The sequence below is a fragment of the Centruroides vittatus genome, unplaced genomic scaffold, assembly GCF_030686945.1.
Source record: "Centruroides vittatus isolate TY-2023 unplaced genomic scaffold, ASM3068694v2 contig_2328, whole genome shotgun sequence".
In the NCBI taxonomy this organism is placed as follows: domain Eukaryota; kingdom Metazoa; phylum Arthropoda; class Arachnida; order Scorpiones; family Buthidae; genus Centruroides; species Centruroides vittatus.
This window is the reverse complement of record NW_027121458.1, coordinates 161,600-169,166: the sequence shown is the minus strand read 5'-3', so window position 1 is coordinate 169,166 and position 7,567 is coordinate 161,600.

The following is a 7,567-nucleotide window of genomic DNA, read 5'->3' as shown; positions in this document are numbered from 1 at the left end:
GAGGACCGGGGGCTCGATTGTGTCTTTTCTCAATTGATTAGTTCGGTGTCGGAAGAGACCGTCGAGCGAGAGGCAGCGGGTGAAGACCTTCCCCAAGTGCGTGTGGCGTGGCACTTTCCCGGAGTCAGGATAATGCCACGCTACACTCTGGGTTGGCCAAGGTCTTCGGAGATCGACCTATATCCTCCACAGACCTTGTTGTGGAGGATATAGGAAGTGACAGCTCCTCTGAGTTGTCACTTCCTTTACAGCTCCTCTGAGTTGTCACTTCCTGTTTTGTCGAGTTCTGCCTTTCCATCCGCCACGGGGACGCCACTGCCTTCCGGAAGTCGAAACGGGTTGGATTCGGAAGAGAGAGCCGCCGAAGTAGAGGTACCGTGGTGTCTGTGGTTTTGTTGCTGAGGACGGCTGTAGTTCCCTTGGCCTAGGCGGTTATCCTCTTCGATCTTCCCCAACTCGTCCTTCTTCACCCGGATGCGACATTCTTACTGGATTAGACACTTATCACCTGGACTCGACACCTTTTCCCGGACGTGACCATTTCTTACCCGGATGTGACCACGGACTTGTTTCCTGAACGTGATACTCGGTCGATGACAACGGATTTGACTCCTGATTGTTACCACCCGAACGCGACATTCAGCTGACCTTTCTTGTTGTTACGAGGATTGGGCTTCCGGTTTAGTTAGGTTAGGTTAGGTTAGATTAGGCTAGGTCAGGTCCTTCGCTTCTCTCATAACACTGTTCGGATAGAAAGACTGTCTCGTAAAGGTAATAATGTTGACCTTAGATAATAAATGAATGAACTTCTCGCTTTCTCACTGTCTTTTTGTTTTATAGGAACATTTTGGAGGGAGAAAAATCTCCCTCCCCAACTTTATCACGAAGTGGCCATTTATCATACAAGTGAATATATCCTGAAATCTTCGATGGTAAGAATTCTTTCGTTTTCATTTTTACACATCGTATGACTTGACTGGGCTGATAGAGGAATGTATTGCTTTCGCTTATACTCCGGAAGAACAGGATGATGATTCGCACAGCGACCGAAGAGTCGCCCTTATTGAAGACGGCCAATCCGGGTAGACGAAAGAGAGGTCACGGACGCGACCAAAGCCGGCCTTATAGGAGACGGCCAACGCGAGAAGGGGGGGATAGAACTGCCTTCCGAGAGGACTTGGGGGAAGCTGGCCCCTATTCAGGCGTCATTGGTAAGGAGGAAAACTCGGAAAAACTCCCGCTGCCAGCTCGTCCGAGTGAGGCGCGAACCCCCGATCGAACTCCGGTGTTTAAGGTCTGGTCACCGCCATTACATATCGTATTCTCGTATCGTAATTTATTGTTTTTCTGTTTTTTAGACATGCCGAAAGATTTTATTCGATTACACACGGACATATCACTGTACACGAAGATTACCGTTTAACCTTTACTCGAATTCTCGAACTCACGCACTTACACGTCAAGCGTCTCGTTCTCTGTAATTCGACATAATGAAACAAACCGAACACTCGCTTCCCACAAATCCAACCCCTTGGTCCTCGTTCCGGGAAGTGGAAACGCCAATTTTAAAAATCAAAAGGCTTTAAATTGGCGGCCGAAGGGGTTCTGGTAATCACATCTTGCATTGACTAAATGGAATTTCAGACACTCGCATCAATAATCGTTTTGTGATGAATTTTTCTGTTAAATCTCTGTATTGGTAAAGTTCTTCGTGCTCATCGTATATTTCATCATACTTGCAATATGGCAGCAGGTGATTTTATTGTTTTGTTTTGTCAAGTAAAAAGTCACTGACAGACTACACATACAGGAATACGAGTTGCCGATTTTCGGGAGTCGATTTCTCCGCCCCAAAATACCTATTCGAAGGACCATCGTTTTCTTAGGTAGTATGCAAAATTTCAAGATTTTGCATAAAGCGTTTGCCGAAATATAAGCAATTGAGTAATGCAAAAATCTGCAAAAAAGCTGTTTTTTTTTCATACATTTCTTCTCATTTTTCTTCATCTGGCACTGTAGACGCTCGTAGAGAAAAAACTACTGGGTCCAGAAAGCTCAGATTTTAAACTTAATTAACCTTTCACGATTTTAGTGAAGTACTGGCGAAACTTCCGGGTCGATAGGTCAAAGTTCACGTGAGTTTTCCATACAGCTAATTCAGTTTAACGGCTTAATTTTATGCTTATACAAGAATAAAATTGCATGGAAACAAATAAATTTTATTCAAATGTTACTCAAAATTACAAAAGCTCAAATTTATGCCAATTAAAAAACTTTTTATAACGATTTTACTACACGGCGTTCAGTAACAGAGACCGAGGTTAAAACAATTCTCTTTATTTCGCCTATTGAACAATGCATTTCTGATTGGTAATTTTCCAATCCCTCTTCGGGCTCACGACTTCAGTGTCTAAAGTCGTTGTCTACAACATAACGAACAAAAGATTAGTTCGTCTTAATATACTTTTGTTATCCTGAATGATTGATATAGTACACAATTTGTACACATTCTAATGGTGTAATTATTTTTCGGGGGGTGGTCCGTCCGGATATGTCGGTCCCCGTCCCTCACCACCCGGCCGCCCCATTGTGGGCCTGGCCGAACCCATAATGGGCTTGCTATAAGAGGCCCTCTTAGTGACCACAAGGGCGGAAAGAGTTACAAAAAAAAAAAAAAAAAAAAAAAAATGGTGTAATTACTACATATCAGTCTCTTGCACTTACTGGCATGTTTTCTTTGTCTATTTTTTGATAGGCAAATGCAACGCTTCTTCCAATTCCCACAATTATTAATATTAAACTTTTCTCGCCTTACAACTATTTAACAGTACCTTTTCTTTGCCTTAAATCTATATTTACAAACATTACATCATTCGATAAAACACTGTGAAATCAATTATAAATCAGTACAAACAAAAATAATGTGTTGATAGAGGGGGAAAATGTGGCGATGAAAAGAATGTGTTAAGTCGCACAATGGTAGTAAACAAAATTAAGGAAATAATCGATGAAAATCCCACCACAACTTTAAAGAAGATTGATTAGAAAATTTTAGAATTCGTACATATGGAATTAAGCATAAGTTCCGTTGGAAACGCATTGAACCGGTTACGGAGTCATTACAAGTTGCCAGTCGAAATTCTGAAAGAACAATCGAGGAGCACAATGTGTATGCATTACACTTTGTTCGAAATTCTCCGCATGCGTAACAGAAAACAATACTCATTGATGAAGCGGGATTTAATTTTAACATTCTAAATTCGAATCGCACCAGATGGATGCCCCAATTTGAAATATGTAGGTTCGTTGAAAGGTGGACTGGAGCCCTGATAATCTTGTAGACCGCGTCATTATGAAGTAAAATCCAAGCTAATGAAATTAATGGCTGCGTTTATCGTAGCGGCTTTACATATTTCTAACAGCTTCAAAAAATCTGAGTCGAGTTCTATTGTGTGCGGTGTACAGTTTAGGTAGTATCAAAGTGTACTTCGATTTCAGGGTCACTGGCATAGATGGTCAAGGCGTTGGTGTTTATAGAACTTTCTTGCTCTTTTATGCGGGTAGTAATATGTCGTTTTGTGGCCCCAGCGTATTTTAATGCGTTGTTAAATAAGTGGTCCTTAAGTGGTATAAAAGACATCCCCGATAGTTACCACCATCTTTAGTATGATCCCTAATGATATTCCTTGAAGAATCATATTGTATGGCTTGCGCTGTAATAGTTTCGAGCTCATTCTCTCTTTCATGTGAATCCGATATACGGGTATATTATTTTACATAAAAAATATTATGTTGTTGCATATAATTAATATATTTCAATATAACAAGATAATAATTTTTTAATTTTCAAACGTAATTTTACACTAAAAATAATGAAAACAAATCGTTCCAAATTACCTAATAATGCTAATTTAGTTATATTGTTTCCATATTTTCTTTTTGTTATAGTTTACTTTTTCAATCGTAAAGATAATGACTTTGTAATTATAATGAAACGCCTACAAATTTTATTAATCCTCTTATATACGTCGACTGTGTCAATATGTAAATATACATTTTCAGATATTTCCACTGAGCAATTATGGAATTTATTAGCTTTAGAACCCGCAGAATCTTCCGAACTTTCTTCAAGATCTGGAAAAGAATTCAATCGCGACGAAGCAAATTCCACTCGATTACACGTAACAAAATTGAACGTCCCATCAGACAATCGAAAGAATAAATTTGGAAGAGATAATCAACGAGAACATTTTGATGATTTCGTTAAACATAATCCATCGAAGGATGTTAAAATTTTTCCATTGGCATCGTCGAGAGTTAAGAAAGTTTCCAAAAATATCCATTCGCCACCCGATCGCCGTCTTCCATTCATAATCGAAACAAAGAGAGGCAACTATTGGGATTTTGAATTTGCCAAAAAATGGATTCATTCAGAATTGCAAGATTCTTTAGTGACGATCACGACGGTAATAGTTATCATTTTGTTTGCAACAATATTTGTTTCAGGAATATTTATTTTCAAGAAGAACAGAATAAAACCATTTGCAAAAGATAAAAATTCAAATTTGTTGGATATGGAAAATGGACATAAAAATATATTATTAGAAAATTGCCAGTTTGAGGCTACTACTCCATTGCAGAACGATCTAGATGAAGAGGAATTACGACTTTTAAATATAATATATGAAATGAATAGAAATGATTTATAATACAGTAGTATATTTAGTTGAAAGAAATAAAGTAATGAATATTTATTAAGATCTTAAATATAATAATTAAATTTAAGTAAAACAACTATGTAAATCAGTGTGATTCATCTTTTTATTAATCAAATAACAATATTGAATAACTTGTTATTTCAACATAAAATGTTAGTCTTGCAACCTGGGTTCGAATTGTTGCAGTACGAACCCAGGTTACAAGACTTCCTGGACATGCTTAACACTTACCCTACGGACTATTTTTTCCCCCGGAACAGCAGAACAAGGGAATGGGGTTCACTTCCCGGAAATCCACATCAAATTAATCAACGGATGCTCTACAGTGATATATTCGTCCTACGAGCAGGACGAATACATCACTGTAGAGCACATTTTGAATGATGGATCTGTCTAACACTATTCTTGAGATTAAGGAAAGGCAGACGGCAGGTGGGAATTTATAGGTCTACAATTTTTTCAAATTTCAACCCCAAAAAAATTCCAGCAATGAGTTGTATAACTTTCTGGGCAAAAATATAAATGTTTAAGAAATACTGTACAAACCGCATTATCACAAAGTTAAAATTGTGTCTGGCGCAATCTGTTATGAGATTTTATTAAAAATAACTTTTATACTATTAATTATTATAAAAAGTCAAAAGTCTTAATTTTTAGGGCAGAGATGAGTTTTTTAAAAAATTGTAAATGCTAATAAGGAGTAAATTCTTTGTTAAGTCCGACCATACTCGAAATGACACGTAAGGCCCAATCTATCTCCCTACTACCTCAAGCTTTTAACTCCCAAAATTTAATAGCATTAATGCCTCTTACATACAAGTTATGCCAAATTTAGTTTCTTAATCTTTACTCTATCTTGAGATAATAAATGAAATAGACGTCAACACACATGTCGGTGTCTATTTCATTTAATATTTCATTCAAAATTCTGTTTTTTTACACACACACACACGCGGAATTTTATTTCTGTATTCGGTTCAGGGGTATCAAAATGTTGACAATTATGCACAATCGCCACTTTTACCATAACATATACTGTACGTTATAATAAATTGTAAAAATTACTACTACTACTACAAATCATGAAACCAATCAGATAATTGTAATATTTTTTTTAATTGTAATCATAAATAAATTTACAGCTGATACAGAATAAGGTACTATGAAATATAAAAAGAGTTTACCTTTCAGTTTCAGAATCATAATTTATGTTAGGAGGAAAATACATGATGTATAAACATAACAAAAATAATAATATAAATTAAATTTCTACAGTTCAATGATTCAATTATGAGTTCAACTTTCATAAATAAAATCAATAATTTAAAGTTGAATATGATATAATGGAATGTCAAATACTTGTTACATCTGGGGATAAGTTTAGAACATTTAGCAAAATCATCACCAATTAAAAATAATAGAATTATCCAAACTATAAGGAGTTACTTCAAAATACTTTCTATTTATTATTATTATTCAATTCATTTCAGATGTTTCTGAATTTCCAACTCACCTAACCTCTCTTGTAAATGTTCTAAACTTTCACACAGATACAAAAGTATATCTATTTTGTGTTTAAAAGTTATAATTCATTCAGGTTTGTGTTAAAATTAAAAAGTTTAGCCTGTCACACAAAAATAAATTCAAATTTTAAGTACTGGATTACACAAATCCAAAAATATATACTCATTCAAATTATTAATGAGGCTTAAATTATGTAATGAATCATCTCAAGATAGAAAAAGGCTGTTTCTGGATGAAGAACGCTGATTTCAGGAACAAGAAATTTATTTTACTAACAACAATCTAATGATGATAAATTATTATTAGATAATACTTAGCTAATGTTTTTAGACATCCTTGTACTGAATATAAGAGTATATTCAAACTACAAGCTGTTTGAAAAGTTACTAAGGAATAAGAAATTTGTAATAAAATTAAACAGTATTGCATAAGAGACAAGATCTGTAAGTTGTATGCAATACTGTAACAGTCAAACTGGTAATGAATGGTCAACTTAGAGGTCTTGTAATAACTTATCATACATATATATATGTGGTGCCCATCTCTCACACTGATATGATTTGGTCGAGTCGGATGTCGTGTACAGGCATCCTGCTCAGGCAGAAAAAAGACAAACCGTTAGAGTTAGAAAGAAAAGAAGCAATGACGTAGCACGGATGACGTGTCCGCTTCAAGACGATTCATATCTGTTTAATAATTAGTACCAAGATGATTTGTTTAGTGTTCTTCATTTTGTAATGTTTTCTGTATTGTATTAACATATACGTCATTATATGTCATAAGAAGCTCTTCTTATTCTTTCTTAAACTGCGTCCTTCATATGCTTCTTAACGCCCAGCCCAGCCAGCTATAGACACCATATATATATTTAATGTTTAATGCAACTACAAATTTCTCACTGCACAGTAAATTTTTTAAACATCTTGTGCAGTGTGCACATTCTTGTATGGAACAACATATTGAATTCTGATGGATGTAGAAAACTTTTGAATTAGTAACCAAAATAAATCCTTGTTTTGGATAGTGTTGTATACTTTATGTGAATAAGAAACAGGAATGACAGACGGATTTGAAGGTTAACCTAAAATAGATGATGTTAATCCTTTCACAGATAATCAAAATTTAATATGTTTTGCAATGATTAGAATCCATTATTCAACAACTGCCTTTTTTCAAACTTGAGACAATTCATTATATAATTTTAGCATATCTCATTCAACCTTCAGTTATTCCAATACATCAAAAAATAAATAAATAAATAAACTAAAACACATGTCCAAAACTTAAGGATGAACACAATTGTCAGCAGTACCAGTCAGTGACGA